This window comes from Ictidomys tridecemlineatus, chromosome 5 (assembly GCF_052094955.1).
Source record: "Ictidomys tridecemlineatus isolate mIctTri1 chromosome 5, mIctTri1.hap1, whole genome shotgun sequence".
Classification (NCBI taxonomy): Eukaryota; Metazoa; Chordata; class Mammalia; order Rodentia; family Sciuridae; genus Ictidomys; species Ictidomys tridecemlineatus.
Genome location: NC_135481.1, coordinates 153786099 through 153805604, shown reverse-complemented (window position 1 = coordinate 153805604; position 19506 = coordinate 153786099).

The window sequence follows — 19506 nt, the reverse complement described above, 5'->3', positions numbered from 1 at the left end:
TAAGTGCCCCTGGACCATGGGTTTCTGATCCTCAGTGACAAGAAAGGGGGAGATCCCTTGGGACATTCCTTATCTTCTGCACCTGGGACAAGCAGCATTTCTCAGGAGCAACTGTGTACCCTGTGGCCAAGAGAATCTGTGTCTATCTATCAGGTAATCCCACCTGACCTTCCCATGCCCTGATTGCAAGGGACCAGATACATATACATAAAGTACACAGTGACTCAAAAGTGATTCTGAATTGTGGCCCTTTCAATTATAGAAAATTCTCTGCCATGCGGCATCTATTAAACAGAGGTTTCCATTAATGAAGTCTTCTCCTTAGCAACCAAGCAAGGATAATTGATGTTTTAAATGATAACCCAAGAACTGTGAAACTCTGAAGTGCTTTCTGAATTATCAAAGAGAGATTAATATTCCTATAATGTCCCTGCAATTCATTTTTATAGGGCAGCACAAAGAGCAGAGAATAGAGATAAGTTGAAAAGAATGCTTAGGAAACAAAGATGATGTTAACTATTAGATTCATAGGTTTAGAAATGGAGAAGCAGCTTAGAAGAAAAATCAAACATAACTTCACAGAAAAGAAAGTGATGCCCAACATTTGCACAAAAACAAAAGGCAAATTTTGAACCCCCATTTCCCATTCCTTCTTTAACAGTGACCCACGTGTGTCACACAATTCATTCCTCATGGTAAACTTTTGAAGTAGAAAAAGTTGCTTTGGCATTCTTGGGTCCTCTCCCCCTCCTTTGTTCCCTTTCGTGGTTGTTCCCCTGGGATAGAAAAATCATCCCACAGACCATTACTATCATACTACTGGTGACATAGAACACAGGAGTGAAGGGTGTCAACTCAGGAGCCAAGTTGCTTGGCTCTCCAGCTGTGGGATTTGGGGTGAGTTATTAGATTTTGCTGGGTCTTAGGGGATATTGGAAAGAGGAAATAACTGAATATTTATAAAGTGATTAAGACAGCACTTAGTTTGAACAACGCCTTATGTTAGTATTTGTTCAATAAATCACACTCCTAAGTGTTTACTTTAGAAACAGGAGTTGGGCAAGGAACGGCATTGCCTTGTTTAATGACTCATTTGTGCTGTGAATCTTGGCTTCAGTGGGGAGGAAATCTGGTCAGAGTACCTTATTGACTGCATCCCAACCACACTGCACAAGTGACTGTCCTGTGGGTCCAGATGAGGGCCTTGGTGATCACAGTTGAAAAGCAGGTTTTGCTAGAAAGAGGGAGAAATAATAAAAAGGATTGCAATCATAAAAAAGTAGTTTAGTAACTGGAACTTTATTTTCCTGCCTAAAAACCCTTCAAGAGAAACATATCAATCAATCCAATAGATATGTGGCTAGAGGAGCTGCCCTAATTGTCTTCCTTTCTTTCAGGACATGCAAATAACGAACCATCCGTAACATAGTTGTCCAAGCAAATGAATATAGCATTTTTCTTTAGAGGTGGGTGTAGATGGACAAGTATCATCTTTTGCAGAATTTTCTTTTTCCTGATGATGACTGATGACTGAATACATGGTTCATAGAACTCACACATCTTTGAAATTCTAAAAGGCATGGCAAATGCACATTCATTTGACGACTCCATTCATCTGTTGAACACAATGGATGATGAACAACTTGATATACTATTTGAAAAGAGTCTAAACAATTTTATTAAGAAAAATGCCCAGTGGCACACCCTTTTAATCACAGCAACTTGGGAGGCTGAAATAGAAGGATCTCAAGTTCAGTACAGCCTCAGCAACTTATCAAGACCCTAAGCAACTTAGAGTCTGTCTCAAAATTTAAAATAAAAAAACAAAAATGATTCATGATGTGGCTCAGTGGTTGAACCCCTGGGTTCAATTCCCAGTTTCCCCTACCCCATCCCGCCAAAAATGTGATTTGAAGTTTAAACTTTCCAGAACATTATCTGGCTGCCACCTCTCGCAGAGAGCTGGACAATTCGTGTTTGCTGATTGGAAATATGTTCTTATTGTCATTAGGCAGGAGAGTGTACAATCTACCAAGTGCCACCAAGATTGCTAAAAACATTACGGAAGCAAACACAGCATTTTCACAGCCATCCTCTAAAATCTAACTGGTCCATCTCTGCTAGCTTCAAAATTGGGGTTTGGTTGGTTACCTGGAGATGTACATGCTCAGCTATAAAGTCATTCTAAAAGGAAGCAACATGACATCTGTGTTAGTCAGTTGACCATTGCTGTAACAAAATTCCTAAGAAAAACAACTTAAAGGAAGAAAGATTTGTTTTGGTTCATGATTTGAGGGTTTTCAGTGTATGGTTGATTGACTCCTTAGTTTCTTGGCCTGAAGTAAGGCAGTACATCATGGTGGAAGTGGAAGTGGGTGGTGGAGCAAAGTTTCTCATGGCAGCCAAGAAGAAAAGAGAGAAAGGGGAGAGAGAGAGAGCGAGAGAGAGAGAGAGAGAGCGAGAGAGAGAGAGAGAGAGAGAGAGAGAGAGAGAGAGAGAGAGAGAAATACAGAGACAAAATGTATCCTTCAAAAAACATATCCCCACCAACCCACCTTTCCAACTAGAACCACCATTTCAAGTTTCTTTCACCTTTAAATAGCATCACTAGCCAGGAATCTAATCCTTTAACACATGGGCCTTAGGGGGACATTACAGATCCAAATTATTACAATACCCTTTTTTTTTTCTGTGGTGTCTGGCCACATGAAAATATCTACTTAAATTTTCTAGGCCATAATCATCATTCTTGCTTTACAAAATCTAAACTGATGGTTCTTTTCAGCAGTTGGAGCAGGCAAGAATCAACTTTTTGAGGAAACATATTTTTTTTCTGCCACACCCCACCTTCCTGAGAAGGTGACACAGGCTATTCTCCAGATGAACCTCTCCTGTGCAAGAGCTTCCCCACCTTGTCTTCTGTTTCCTAAATTACCTGAATCAGACCCTGATTCTCAGTGAAAATTCCATTTTTTTCCAGAGAGATTAACTTGTAATTATTGATTGATGATCCACAAGTAGAAGCAACAGAAAGGACATTTGAGAGGGACCCATTAAAAAACGGTAGTTCATCTATCTCTTCAGATAACCTAAGCCAGACATCCCTTCTGTCCTTTTTGAATTTCCTTCACTAGGCTATGCTTCCATATTCTGCCCTTGCTTTTATTTAACCCAGATGTCGGTCTAATAGCATTCCATGTGGAGATGCTGCCTAGGAAAGATGTGATTGAGATTCCCACTGCACTCTCTGTGAGGCCAAGGGAACAAAGCATCCCTCCGGGACTCAGTGAGAGGAATCCTGCTCCCTGGGGAAAGGGGATCCCTCTTTCTGTGTAAAAGAGATTTTGTCTCCAATTCTTCTATGACTGCCAGAAAGCCTGAGATGGGCACAATCTCCTATTCTGCCTCCTCTGCAAACTCTGGCACTTGTGAAATCTTGAGGTTTCTTGGTGTTTTAAATATCATTACTTTTTTTTTTTTACATTATTGAACACTTTGTGGCAAGTTGTCTCAAAATCTTGTAACCTGGTGAGCATATCAATCATTTAAACACTCAGTAAGGATATTAAAAAGGGAATTGTAGAAAAGGATTGAAAAATGATCCCTGGGTTTCCTTTAAGCCCAGAGATCCCATCAGGCAGTAACTTTATCAGACTGAAATGCCCTCCTTTCCCACTGGTTCTGCTGAAAATATTTGTGCCTTCAAGGTAGGCCTTGACAACTCCTGGCTGCTCACATTTTTCTTTAATTTATAAGTGGTGATAGGTTTGCTGGCCACTCCACGGTCGGTGTTCTTTCATACAGCAAGTGCGGACATGAAAACCTAATGAATAATCAAAATAAAATATCTGAGCATGTTGGGTGAGCTTCCATGTGACACCAGCTCTGTATTCTTGTTTGGTGAAGAAGACAACTGTCCAGAAGATTTCCCAGCAGGTGCAGTGCCACAGAGAAACAGCCTGGTACATGACCTTCAGCAGGTTATGCCCATCCCACGTGACCTTGAGAAGGTTATGGCCATCCTGGATTTACTTTCTATATCATCATTTCTGGTTTTTTTTGGTTAATAAGATCAGTCTTTTAAATGTTCCCTTATATTTACAATCATTTCATGATTCAGATTGAAAATGCGGCACCTGGTGAGAAGTGGTGGTCAGGATTTAGAGCATTTGTACAGAACAGGAAGGGTTCTGGACACTCACAATCATCATCAAACTGTATTTAAGCCATCAAGTACCTCAGGGAGCACAAATTAATTAAAATAAAATGGATTCTGCCAGGTTTGTAATGAAGATGTCCGGAGCTTGCTCACAGCTGGCACTTGGCTGGCTGGCAGAGCAGTTCGGAATGGGAGCAGGAGCAGCAGACTGAGGGAGTCAGTGTGTGCTAATTGACAGATGGCCAGCCAGCCACAGAGGCTGTTCCCATTCTGTTTCTACCTGTTGGACATTCACACCTGGAGGCCACATATGATAAACCACGTGAGCCAGAGTTCAGAGGTAGGTGGTTGCTTCAGGTGCTTTAGATGAACATTCTTCAGTGGAGCGAGGGTTTACCTTGTGCCATGGTTGGGGGAGGTGATTCTCCTGCTAAAACTTCTAGAGCAAGGTGGTTCTTTTCTTTCAAAAGAGAACTATGGATGGAGTTTACTGAGTCCAAAATTAATTAATAATTTCATTCTTGTAGCACAAAACACATTTTCAGGCACAGATGGAGAGGAGAAGACCCACAGAACCTGGGAAGGACTAGAGTTCTAGTGGTCACTTGCAACCCTGGACACTGAAGACTCCCAGTTGGTCCCTTCAGTTCATTCCTCAGCAGGGTGCACTTTGAAAAATGCAAATTTAATCTCAACAACTCCAGATGTAAAGTCGTTTAGGATTCTTTGACATTCTAAGGCAAGAGTTTAGATTCCTTGACAGGGAAACATGGAACCTGATCCGTGTTCCCCAAAGTCTCCCCTAGAAGACTCTCATATTTTTCCTTTCCATCTTAGAATCATGCTTCTTGCCTCTCTTCATGAAATCCAAAAATAGAAGTCTTTTTTCTACCTCCAGTTTCTGCTAAGACAAGTTGTAGGCCTTCTCCAGACCATGTCTTAAATGCCTCTGTTCTTACATTTCTTCCCTTTAATCTCTGCCTTTGTGCTGAGTACTCTTAACAGTTTCCCCATCTGATTCAGTGTTTTAGAAAAATGTCCGACATACATGGTTTATAATTTACATGTCAAATATCGGAGGTTGCATGAATTCTGCTATACCCGCATGCATGCATTCAAATCCTTATTTCCAAGCTCTTGCCTCTTGAGAATTAAACTTGAATATTTATCTGTTTCCTAGATATCACTTCAGAGGTTACCGAAGCATTTATTAGTCACTGTGCTGCAAACTGAACTCATTCCAAGTAGTAGAATTTCAGCAGCATAGATTTCCATGCTTTGGGTTTGAATTCCAATTCTGACATTGACTTGGACAAGCTGCTGTATTCTGTTTCAGTTCTTTATTCATACAATGGGATAATAATTCCTACATTCTAGTATTTCACAAGAATTCAATGAACCTATGCTTGCAGTGACTGGAATAGAGTCAATTCTCAATAACTGTTAGTTTTACAACTTCATCAATTCTGTTCCTCCCCCCATTTTCCGAAGTTAAGTTGTTGATTTTTAACCTCTAAACAAGCAGCCCATCCTATACCAGCCATACATCATCCATCTACTTATTAGCCAGCAAGTCATCTATTTCTCCATCCATCCATCCATTCACCAATCAATCAGCCCATCTATCCATCTACTCCTTCTATTCATCCATCTATCCTCCCATTCATTGGTCCACCCATTTATTTGCCCACTCATCCATCTAGTTATCTAAGTTAGATCCTTAGAAGAACATGGGGGTGCTAAGGAAAAGATAAATATTTAAGGATGGCTGAAGTGAAGGTTGAGGTCCTAGAGTAAATGCAAAATGAGACTGACAGCGTAGATGAAAAAGAATGGTGACTGACCTTGTTTTCTATGCTAATAAGAGTGGGGATGATCCTGCCTTCAATGAGGAGTAATTCAATATTGCGCAACAATGACTATTGACACTGATGGGGAAGGCACTTGTAAAATGGGGACAGTGAAGTCAGCAGCTGGGTGAATGAAAACCCGTTGGGTATAGTTGTGTGGGTATAGAAACCTGAGATCAAAGAATAGTGAAGCTATGAAGTGATGGCCTAAATAAAACTAGAAGAAATCAGCAATTTTGAGAGAAAAAGTATTTGCACGGAGACAATGAGGAAAGTGAAAGGTATTTCGCAATATTTCATATAAGAAACTTAAACTAGGGCAGAAAGATGAAAATGTGTGAGAGCCATGCAAAAAGTCAGAGTGTGATTGGGTCTGGCCTGTGTCTATCAACCAGTGGGTGACTGGATGACATGCAATGAGGCATTCAAACCCACTGTGCCTTGGTTACCCATTTTTGGCGTGAGCATGCCTCTACAGTAGCATATGATGAGCATCTGATACCTGTTAAATGACTAGATATGCGCCTGGAGTCTTCAAAGTATTCACTAAGAACTGGTCAAACTAATGTCATGCATCACTTAATGACAAGGATGCTTTCTGAGAAATACTTTGTTAGGTGACTCTGTTACTGTGTGAATGGTTGACTTCTGCAAAGATGGGGACAATGACACCAAGGTGATGTGATCTTATGGAATCATAATTGTATATGGGGTCCATCATTGAAATGTTGTATAGCCCATGGCTATATCTACCAGTGAGAGTATTCAATAGGATGTAATGTGATGAATAAAAGGACAAGGGTATTTGCATGGTGAAGGCATTTTAGGGAGTTCTTTGGTCTATAAATTTGTTGAGGATATCACCTTTAGATGTATCAGTAAAATTTTGTAGGGGATCCTACCCCCTGTGGAGAGGATTCCAAGGCAGATTCACATGAAAGTGTGTGATTTTAAATAGTGACTGGAGGGATGCAGATGAAAATAACTGGACTTAGAAACAGCAGGCTGATTAACCAGAAAGTATGAGGAATATGATTAAATGGTTATCTGTTCATTACTAAGTACTGTGCATTGTGTTACAGAAAGTAAGCACAGCTCTGGGAAATTCAGAAAAGGAGATAGAAATTCAAGAAAAAAAGAAAGAATAAGGAAGTTGCACATACAGTTAGTGAGTGTTGTTCTGAATTCCCTGATGCCCTGGTCAAATCATATCAGGACTCTGGTAAGCATCACCCTACCTACCACAGGATGGATGGATGGATGGATGGCAGGAAGGTTTGGAGAGAGGGAACAACAGACTTACTATGCATATGATATGCCATTGCTGGTACTATCTCATGTCCATTATATCATTTAATGTCTTTATTTAATGTATTATTTAATCTAAAGTATCAAAAACCCCATGAAGTTCCTACCATTATTACCATTCCTGTGAAGAAACAGAGATGAGGAGAGACCTCCAGTAAGTTGACATTGGCTCAATCCAGAGAACTTACTCAGATTTCTCCAGTTTTACATGTGCTCATGTGTGCATATCTATGCAGGTGCATAGCTCTGTGCAAAGTAATCACATGTGTGAGCACCACCCCAAATCAAACACCAAACTCTTTCATTACCACACAGTTTCCCACTACTACCCCTTTATAGTCACACTTGCTCCTCCCCACTTTATCCACACCCTAACCTTTGGCAACCTCTAATTTGATTCCCAGCTCTATAATGATGTTAGTTCATGAATCTCACATAAAGGGAATCGTGCATCATGTGTTATTTTCAGACTATCTTATTTTATTCAATATATAGATTCATCCAAAGTTTTTGAGTATCAATTGTCCACATCTTTTATTACTCCATTATTTCCCCTAGTATAGCACACTAACTTTTCAAATCATTGATTGTTCATTAAGGCAGCATTTAAGCAAGGTTCTGTACAGTTGCTAACCCTCTGACATGAGCTAAAACTTGAACAGGTCAGAAAATGTGGAAGAAATTAATCAGGACCATGTGAGTGATGTCTTATCAATATCCTTCCCACACCAGGTAACTGGAGGCTGGCATGGAGGAGCTGCTCAGTGGTACATGTGGAATTATTGAGTCTGTGAATTTCAGAGCTTGCATCACATGTGTGCCAGACTTGGGGGTCTGTTGCAGCATTGGAGGGTAAGTAATGAAGGCAACTGAGTGTCAAGGAACAGTGACTGAGGGAAGGATCTCTGCTTAATTTCTAGATGTTATAGGTGTCAAGGACCTAACCAGGCTATCAGAGCAAACTACAAGAGCCTAAGCCAGAATCAAATATTCAAGCATCAGACAAAGGAGAAAGTTTGTTGTGTGTAATTGGAGGGGGCTCAGGTCAGAATTTGTTTGGAAGGTGGATGGGCAAATGTTAACAGGGCTACAGTGTATGATTGTGCTTGTTACACACTGCACAACTCCAAGGAATGCTATTATGGAGTCCCCCAGTGTATAGTACACATATGTACAGTGATATAAATTACTCTGAATAAGGAAGAGAGTGAGTGTCAGAGTCCCATCCAAATGCACTTGATTTTACTATAAGATTCTAGTCAAAGGGGCAAAAAGGTCAAAAATGCCACCTGAGAATGTTGGTTGGCAGTGAATAGGACAAATATGAGCAAGATCCGCCTTCTGTGACTTCAACCACATTGGGTAATGGGAGCTCCAAAGAGTACCAGGACTCATCTTTTGCATGTCTTTCTTTGGGGTAAGAGACTTGGGGTTTGGTAGTCCTCTGAATCTTTGACTGAGGTTTAGAAGTATGACTTGATTTTAAGTAAAATATGACTAGGTGTGGGACCCTAGGTAAAGGGAGAAGGCTTTAAGTTCTATTGGTTTAAATTCTGCTTGGGTCTACCAATGGGGTTGGTAGTGGGTTGGTTTTCAGAAGGCTGATAAGGTAGGACATGGTTAAACAGAGAGCGATGAAATAAAAGTAGCTCAACTGGTCACGTCTCATTGTAACTAACTCCTCAGGGGCCATGGAGAGGGCCTGGAAACATGGCACCCTCACATCCTTGCATTATCAAAAGATCACTTATAACAACAACAGCAACAACACAAACTGAAAAGGAAAACAGGTTAGGGAAAAAGTTTCCTTGGGTAACCAATGAGCATGTCTTGCTGGAGCCTCAGTAAAAAGGGGCTTTATTGTTGTTAAGTGTGTTTGGCTGCTGGAATACGTTTTGAAATTTAAAACTAATTTAATAACAGCTAAAAGAAACAAGTAAACTCACCTCACAGTTTACTGGTTTGTCCTTCAATCCACAAGTTCAATAACCACTCAGTCTTCTGTCCTCATTGCTAGTGACGGCAAGGGAAGATGGAGGCAATGCTAAAGGCAAAGAACAAAGAATGAGAATAAAATCCCAAGGGTTCACCCCTCTCTTTCAGCTTTGATTCCTGGTCCTTATCAAGTTAGAGCCAATTCTCACTGAGCTTCAGCAAATCTTCTTCCTTAATTCATGAAACTCAGTATATCCAGTTCATGCTGTGACAACCCGTGACTGGAGGAAATATCTGAACTGACAACAGGAGAGCCCTCTGTGACTCTTTGAAACCACTATCTACCTGGCATCCACCATGGTCAGTTTCTATGGGATTTATTTGTTCAGGTGCTTCCTCTGTGCACAGGTGCTAGTGTGGTGCAGAAAGTGGCACATGTGGAATCATACCAGTTAAGTAAACATCACAGAAAGCCACTGTTTTACACTGCGCTCCTTCCCTGGGCCCCAACAGATCACACTAAAAGTCAAAATGGAGTCATTCACACCCAAGTTCACCAAAACTGGGTTGTTACCAGACCTTTGGAGTAATTAGGAGAATATGACAGTTTCCTAAACAGATCAGTTTCAACTAGCATGATAAAGAAGTCCCCTGTACTTTAACCCTTCGTAAAATAAAAACAGAAAGATCTCCTGTGATCCCCATTAGTTATTTCTCTCTTGTTCTGCTTGTTCATCCCCCTCCTTGCAAGGAGATAACTTTAAAATCGCCGACGTGTTTTTGTTCTTCTTTTCTGTTTTCTTCAGCTTCTCTGTGTATAAAACTAACCCATTCTTTCAGCCCATTAGGACACTCGTTCTACTTTACTAAATTCGGTGTTGCATGATTATAGAATTACAAGTAAAGCTAATTAAGCCCTTTGATTGAATTTGTTATAATTTTGTCTTTGGACATGCCAGCAAAGGAAGACAGTCATTAGTGCTACTGTCCTTAGAGGAAAGCATAGCTCTCTGCAGGGCAGATCTTGGGATCCTATTGAGATTGACATTTCACTCTAAGGCATTTTTGACTGCAGCCAAGCCAGGGCCAGAAAAGGGTGAAGTCCTTGACCCTTCTTTCTAATCCCCAAATTCTCTGCAGTTTTATTCCATAGAATGTCTTAAATCCAACCTCTTTCGCCCATCCCACAGTCACATATGAGTCCAGGCCTTCATGAAGGGCCACCTGGACTTCAGCAAGAGCTTTGTCACCAGCCATCGTCGCTGCATATTTCAATTTGACAGGAGCCTCCTCATGCACATTAGACTATGTCACTTGGCAGACTTGAACCCAGAGCCTTGTGCATGTCTCTGTCTTCAGAATAGTTTTGGATAAAACTACTTTTTTTTTTAATCCAACACTAACCTAATTTATCTCTAACCTAATGATTCCTATCTTGCTCCTTTCTCCCAGTTCTTGTTCGTGATGATCCTTCTAAATGGCAATCCTTCTTTCAGATTGGGATGACTAAATTTTTTCATATATTCTTTAAGAAACTTTCCCTGATCTCTTAGCCTGCTGCATTCTCTGCTTTCCCTGTGCCTTTCCATTGTACATTTTATCATGAAAATATCCTTCTGTCACAACTGTCCATCGACTGTTTGAATGGTCTGTTTCCCGAAAAGGACTGAGAGGACAGGGGGGCAGATCCTACTCAGAACTGTTTCTAGAGGTCTACCACTCAGTCTGAATTATAAATGCCCTGAAAAATGCGCCTATTAAATGAATGAATAAATAGACCCTTTCAAAGTGACGTTTTAAAATCATTTCAGAAGCCAAAGTTCAGTGGAAGTTCAGAATGATGTTTTCTATAATTTTTGAATTTTTCCTGGAAAATCTGAAACAGTATAGGAATGAGAGTATGATATAGAAAGAGAAAGGAGGTAGGTAAAGATTGATGGACACCTTCCTGAGAGTGCATCTCTGAGGGCAGAATTTTTGAGATGTATGATGCCAATTGATAATAACAGAGAAATAAAACAAAAGTCGAATTTCTCTTCTGCTTCCAGTCAAATATTCTGAAATCTCCATGTCAGATGCCCTCAGGTTCACCATCACCTCTCTCAGAATATGAAGAAACTAGAGGTTTGATAGATTTTGTTACAGATGAGAAACTCTCATAAAACATCCAGAACACTCCTATGGAAATGCCCCCAGGGGCCAAGGAGTTGACGCCCAGCCTAGATGTCATTCTAAGTGGATCAAAAAACCTTGGTTAGAGAGAATGGAAACTTTCTAAAACCCTTTGTGTAGTAAAAGATAATCAAGCTCTCAAATCTTCATGGCTGGAACTCACAATTATCTATTATTTCTCTCTCTCTTAGGGGTGATACTCAATGTTGGAATTTTTGTAATGTGTAGTATCTCTTATAGTCCCAAACTGATTACTAATTGCCATAGCATGGATGACATCATTGGTAGGTCATAATGCAGCATGATAATACAGTAAAATCCCCGGTTGATCATTATCTGATATCCACAAGGTGATTTCATCACTTAATTTCAAGAATTAGCCAATAAGAAGGATTGGTACAGAGGCGTTGATTAATTCAGGGCTTATGCCATGTAGTATACTAATAACCCACCTAAAAGATTGATTTTTTGTGGTGCTTGGACTTGAACCCAGAGCCTTGTGCATGTGAGGCAAGCACTCTGCCATCTGAGCTATGTCCTCCCTCCAAAATATTAAAAATTTATATTATAGTCTGACTAAAATATTCATTCAGATATCATTGGTCTATCTGATTCATGTACTAGGTAGATCTTAATTTTTGGGGTACTAGTAATGCTTTATCTATTAGACACCTGATTTTGGCCAATACCAAAAAAAGATACACGGATTTTTCAATAAAGATCATGAAAAACGATCATTAGTCATTAGGGAAACACAGAGATTACAACCACAGTGAAATACTACTACATGAAATACACACACACACACACACACACACACACACACAGCTGAAAATTTTTTTTTGGAAGACTAGTAATTCTAAATGTTGGCTAGAATTTGAATTTAGATATTTTGAAAAACAGTTTGTTGGTTTCTTATGAAGTTAAACATAATGCTCACTGCAAAAGCCCCTCTATTTCCAGGTATTTTTACTAAAGACAATAAAAGCATATACTCACACAGAGAGTTGTACAAAAGTGTTCATAACAACTTCCTTCATGAAAGACAACTTGGAGAAAAATTGTGTATCCAACTATTAAAAAAAAGAATGATTTTGGATATATACAATGTGAATGAATTACACAATCTGTTCATCACATTAGATACAAAATTACATACACATAGTATATGAGTCTATTTAAGTAAAATTCAAGGATATCCAAATCTAAACTATTGTGACAGGAAGCAGATCAGTATTTGCCCAGAGCTGGGGATGAGGGTATTGATTATAAAGAGCACAAGAGAATTTTGGGAGGTGATAGAGATGCTAGAAACTTCGATTAGGAGGGTTATTACATAGTGTATATATTTGTCAAAACCCATCAAACCGTGTGCTTTATTAAAAGGAATGTATTTTAATGTACGTAGATATTTCCTCAATAAAACTTATTTTTAAAGCTCCCCAAAGTGCATTTGATAGTTATGATATTAAGCAAAATTTCAAAGGCATGAGCTTGGCATCACTGCACTGCAATGCTCTGATCAATTAGGGAGAGCAAGAGGTGCTGCTCTGGGGCCTTCTGTCTCCACTTTCCTTAATTAGACATCGAGGTTCCCTCTGTTTCCACTTCACGTCTGCTTCCTGTTCTTCTCAGGCAGAAAGCACTCTGCTAATGGGATTAGGTCTTCTCTGTTAGATGCCAGCAGTGATCAAATGATTCCTCCACGATTAAATAAAACCTAATCTTATCCTGAATTGAAATATTGATTATTGACAACTCTGATTCTGCACAGTCCCCAGAAGACCCTGTTCCCAATGAGGAAATGCCAGTAGCATTTTGTTCTATTTTTAAACCTGAAGAAAGGGATGCTTTTCCCCAAAGTTGATAGAAATAATATCACTTACATTGTATTTTTAGAGACCAGTCACAGATACAGTTGTTTTGTGTTGAAATAATTTTTCAACAATGTTAGCAGGACAGAACATGATACTCACCTCTATCTATATGACAAGCAATGATTTCAGAAAATATTCAGTAAAGAAGATATTCTCCTAAGTCCAAATTACAAAAAAATAAAAGCTCTTTTTTTAAAGCATTTTCTGACAACACGTAGGAAAGAAATGTTTCAAATCTGAAATGGATGCTTTGGACTGTGATAAAATGACATTGCAAAATACAGATTCCCCCCAGGAAGAAAAATAACCTCTCTGAGAAAATTTCATGTTCTTGACCATAACCGGAGACCAGTGGTGCCTCTTGTGATGATGTCAGTTCAACCAAGAAATGACACCTTATTAAATCTTTTCTCAGGTTGACCCATCCTAAACTGAACCCAGGGGGGAAATTCAAATCTCTGGAATAATGATTCAGCCTCTGCCTCTCACATGGTTTCTTGTGAGATGGTCCATAATATTTTTCAAGACGAAAAGGTCAGGCTTCTATCACAGCGGGAAATTTTTCAAAGGAGATGGTGTCCCTTTTTTTTCTTATTTGATTCTGATGGCAAGTGGCACTGTGGATGTCAATTTCCAGGTGCAGAAATTGAGTTGTCCCAGCAGGCATTACTTGTGAAAGCACCAATCAATAGAAGGAGAAGTGGGCCCCTACTGTCTGAAGGTGGAGACCTTAGCCCTGTGCTCACCGGGACCTCTGTCTATTCTTAAGCAGGTTCAGAAAAGAGAATGAGGGGCTGAGGTGGAGAGATGCTTCTATATTTCTACTAAATGGAATTCTCGGGTTCTGGGGTTCTTTTATTTCCCCTCCCACACTGAAACACTGGTGTGATCAGAAGAGAAGCCTGAACATCCTACAGTCTTGCTTGCTGGTTATTATTCCACAAATTTGAAGCACCTCACTACTTTCTCCTCTGACATAAGACTAGTAATTTGAGCCACTGGCACTTTTCCCCATATAGATGAGGAATTCTTTGTAGAGAGGGTGAGGATTCCCTCTGTACACAAAATATGCCCCACGGTCCAAGGAGTTAGCTTCTTGTAGAAGACAGGGATATGAAGACAGGGGTTTGTATTCAATCATCCCAGACATCTGCATTGTAAGACTTCAAACTGGATCATGACTGGCCCTGCTGACTGGAGGAATGACTCATTGTCATGGTCAGGGTAACTGGACGTCTGTGACAGGCTAAAGAACTGGGGACCAGATTCCATTTTTGTTACCTAGGAGCTAGTCATCCTAAGCACCATAGGTAGGATCAGAATTTAGCTTTGTCTAGGAGAAAGCAAGACCATCAACAAGTGAGATGGCTTGCTACATAGGTTCTGTCCAATCACTGCATGGTGACAGGGCGAACCAATCAGAGCGCTGCTTTCAGAGAGTGGGTGGACAGCAGGAAAGGCAGAAGTGAGGGAAGAGGAAGTGTGAAGTGGGGATGGCCCTGGAAGAAGTCATAGTTGTCCACACTTGGGCAGGGAAATGATGAGAACTCCCCGCAAAGAATTGTCATGACTGAAGCCCAGATTTCCTATGAACTGTCAAAATGGAAAAAAAACCAAACTACCATTTATCTGAAGGTTCTATAATTATTTGAATAGAAAATCCCAAAACTCTACAGAAAAATGACAAAAAGCAATGATAATGGAATCTATGAATCTTGTTTAATACCAGGACTGCATAGTCAAGTCGATGGTGTTCTGTACTCAAATGACTGTGCAAAAGTCTCATTAAGATTTGTGATTTAGCATGATTCACAAATATAAGTAACCAAGGAGTAAACTTGTTAAATGTTAAGATCTTAAAATAGCAATGTATAACATTTTTTCTGAGCTTTTATAAAAATCTGAAGCAGAGAAACATGCCATTTTTCTGAGCAGAAATCCTCAACATTCCAGAACTGTCAAATGTCATCAGATTGATCACTCACTTTAATATTATTCCAGTAAAAACTTCACCGGAGCTTTGCACAGGACTTGGCAAGCTGATTTTAACATGTGTGTAGAAGGGTAAGAGGCCTGAAAGATCTGGTTTCTTCCGGTTGCCCTTCAGCAATGAGTGAACTTCAAACCGCAGTGACCGTGCATGTGCATGGGTGCACTGAAAGGAAACAGCCCCATCCCTCCGCTTCTTGTCCCCTGGTGAGGCTGGCAGCACACCCCCGCAGTGTCTGCCTAGGAAAGATCTCCAGCCACATCTCCCAGTGACACACAGGCTCATGTGGCAGATACCCCCAGATCATTCATTTGATTCCTCAGTCCAAAGGGTGTTGCATCCATGGGGAAGGTGGCTTTTACCCAGCTGAGGGGGAGTCTGGCCTCCTCTACCCCTGGCCACAGCCAGAACATTCCCTCAGAACGGAGAGGGTAAGAAATCCTCATTGTCTCCTTGCTCATGCTATTCTTCTGTGAATAAAAATGATGAGTTGTCCTTCTGCTGGGCACGCTGAACACATACTAAATTTCCCCTGCTTTAGAGCACTTGTTCCCCAAAATGGCAGTGACCCAAGTGCCCACTAGGATGTCATGAGGATGAAATAAAGGTGCTCAGGTCTTAGTTGGTGGAACAAATAGGTCTCCTGATCCTAACTCCAGAGGAAAGCTAGAGGCACTGTGGTGGCCTGAATTCAGAGTACATCTGACCTGTTTCCCCTCTTCACTCTCCACAAGTCTCTCCTCCCCAGCCTGAGATGTTCATCCTGTGCTCACGGTGGTGGGGGGGGGTGGGGCACAGCCTGTGGGGTCTACCTGTTAGCCAGATGCAGTGAGAAAGGGGACTGGTTCTTCCTGCCCAGAACAAAGCAGTCCAAAGCTTCTGTACCCGACAAGTCCCTGCCTCACCCTCTAAAACTGAAGTCAGGCTTATGGCCACTCCTTGAGCTGGTCACCTGCTTCACTGGAAAAATGGGGAAACCGAGGCTGAGAGAGGGGAACGTACTGTAATGGAGAATGAAAGTGCCTCCCTGAGCATGTACCTTCAAGGCTTCCCTGGTCCTAGGGACAAGGTGCTGATCTCTGTCACCACTGGGGAAACTGTGCCCAAGAGGACATCCCAGAGAAGTCGAGCCATGACTTCAGAGCAAAGCAGCACACCTGCATACCTGTCCTCTAAAATGATTTCCCTTCCCATTTGCCTTCAGGACATCATGGAATCTGTTTGTTTCTTTCCTAGGCCCAGTCACCTTCCAGGGGTGTTCTGTTCGTGCCTGAAATCTCTCTTCCAACATTTGTTTCCATGGCTTTCTTTTGCTTTCTAATCAAACTAATAGGTCTCACGTCCACGTGGACAGCGGATAAGGCTGCAGAAGTAATCACCAGCAAATTGGCCAGACAGGCTCAGACAAGACACTTCAGGTCAGCCTAATTTAACGTGTGAACCAAGAAGGGAGACCATCACAGGGAGGCTCTGGAGATGTAAGCAGATTGGCCGAGTCACCAACATATGACTGGGCTCCACCTTGCCTGGCACAAGGAATGAAGGAAATGAGCACAGGTAGGAAGTGAAGAGTCGGCTCAGAAGGGAGGCAGCAAGAAGCTGAGCCAACAAGAGAGTAGTCTTCCCTAATACCTCAACTTATCCCCAATTGGTGGACACTGACATTGAGTTACGTTTGGTGTCCATATCCCTATCCTCTCTAAGAGTAAGGCACATTCATGTGGCCCTGGATAGCAGTAGCAGGGTAGAAACCTCTGCCTGCTTTTACACATCCAGGTCAGGGAGGGTACCACCAGGAAGGTCTCAGGTACAGTATCTTAGTCACTGAGGCAGAGAACTGGAAACCAGGAGGGCTGGTTCCTAGCCCCAGTTCTGTCATAGCTAACCAGCTGTCTAGTTTTCTTCAAATGTCTATTTCTTTGAGACTCTACTGACTTACTCATAAAATAAGGTAGCTCACAAACAAACTACCACAATACCTGTTCTTTTAAGCACAAACATTCTATGACCCGAAAAATGTATGAGATCATGGCTTGAAATTCTCCCTTCAGTGTGGGGAAAAGACACAGTGCTCAGGGCTGGGTAGTGTCCATACTGGAGTGAACAACACTGACTTAGTTTTTGCACATCTCACGATCTATGCAGGCCTTTGAAGGAGTTACTGGCATCATTCATGGAGCACTTGTCTTCCAGACCCTGGACCAATAATTTAGTGTTGAGCATTTATAATATGAAATGCTCCCAAATCAGAAATTTTTGAGTGCTAATACAACTCCGCAAATGGAAAATTCCACACCATTAAACCTTGTTTCTTGTGCAAAATTATTAAAACAATATCCTATAAAATTAGTCAGGCTATGTGTGTGAGGGGCTTATATATAAAACACATGAATGCCATGATGAGATTTGGGTCCCAATCCCTAAGATATTTCATTCTGCATATGCAAATGTTCTCAAATCCTAAAAAATCCAAAACACTTCTGGTCCTGAGCTTTTCACAGAAGGTACATTCAACCTTTACTTGCCTGTTTCATTTTCAGCACCACAATACAACAATAATTCCTAGACTAGCAGCAGCACCTGTGACCTTGTTGGAAATGCACATTTTCAGTCCTGTTCCATCAGAGACTCTGAGCTTCATGAGCCCTGCAGGTGACTTTCATGCCCACTCAATTTGAAGAGCCACCTGGGCTACCAGTGTGGATCTTTCTTAGCCTTCCCTGTCTGATCAGCTCACCTGTGCAGTTATCTCAAACCCAACTACCTGTGAGCCACGGAATGTCTGGGTTTGCAACTCCACAGCTGAGTTCAATGTGTTCAACATGGAAAACCTCAGAGCTGGCCCTGGGGATGTTTTTGCAGGCATGAGTTCTGGAGCTCAGAGAAGATTTTGCTGCTTTCATGAGAGCATTTTGCCAAGCAGAGGCTTAACACAGGAGAGTCAGGATTTGATCTCAGGACTGCCCAGATACTCCCACTATGCCAGTACTTTCCAAATTCAGATTTAGGAATCAACTTAATCTCTTGCCAGCTTAAGTCTTTGTATCCTCAGGTGAACAAATAGGATGATTTTGTCTCATGTATTATATTACTGCAAAGAATAGAGAAGACTTTAAAATTAAGCACTGCACATGGTGCCTAATAGAAGCTTTCTATCATTGCTAATGATAGGACCACCTCTCAAATATTTCACTTATACTAAGTTCAAGCTAAGTGAAGAAATTTTGTTCTTGGAGACATTTAACCTTCTTTTCCTGAGGATGTTTATAGTTCTGCAAAGAACACTATTGATTTGTGTGATGTTGGAGGAAGGGGAAGATTTAGATGAAAGGAGGAAACTAAGCTGTCACAGTTGTCTGTGTTTAATAAACTCAGGAAGCTGATATAGCCCAGGATAGCTTCAGGTAGGGTTTTGGGAAAGGAAAAAGACAACAGTTTTAGTCAGCTTTTATAGTGCTATGATCAAAAGATTTGACAAGGCAGCACATCAAGACAGAAGCTGAGGAGGAAAGCAGCCAGGACAAGATAATTAGGAAGTAGATAGAGACTCTCCTCACCAGGGACACACATACATACATACCCCAAAGGCCTGCTCCCAATGATTCATCTCCTCCAGCCACACTTTACCTGCCTACAGTTACCATATATATTGATCCCTTTCAATCATTAACACACTAATTAGGTTCAAACTCTCATAACCCAATAATTTCACCTTTAATCTTTCTTGCATTGTCTTGCAATGAACTTTTGGGGAACACTTACCATTTAAACCATAACAACAACCTTGTATAATGCTATGGTTTGGATTTGAAGTATTAGCCCACATGGTAAAACATGTGGTCTCCAGCCTGTGGAACTATTAGAAGGTGGTGGGACCTTCAGGAGTTGGGGCCTATAGGTAGGATGACAGGTCACTGAGGGTGTGCCTTGAAGGGGATACTGTGTCCCAGGCTGACTCCTCCTCCCGCTCATTCTCTTCCTCCTCCCCCTCCTCCTCCTCTTCCCCTTCTTCCTCTTCCTCCTCCCCCTCCTCCTCTTCCTCCTCCCCTCCTCCTCCTCTTCCTCCTCCCCCTCCTCCTCTTACTCCTTCCCCTCCTCCTTCTCCCCCTCTTTCTCCTCCTCCTCCCCCTTCTTCTCCTGCTCCTCCCCCTCATTCTCCTGCTCTTCCTGCTCCTCCTCTTCTCCTGCTCCTCCTCTTCTCCTGCTCCTCCTCTT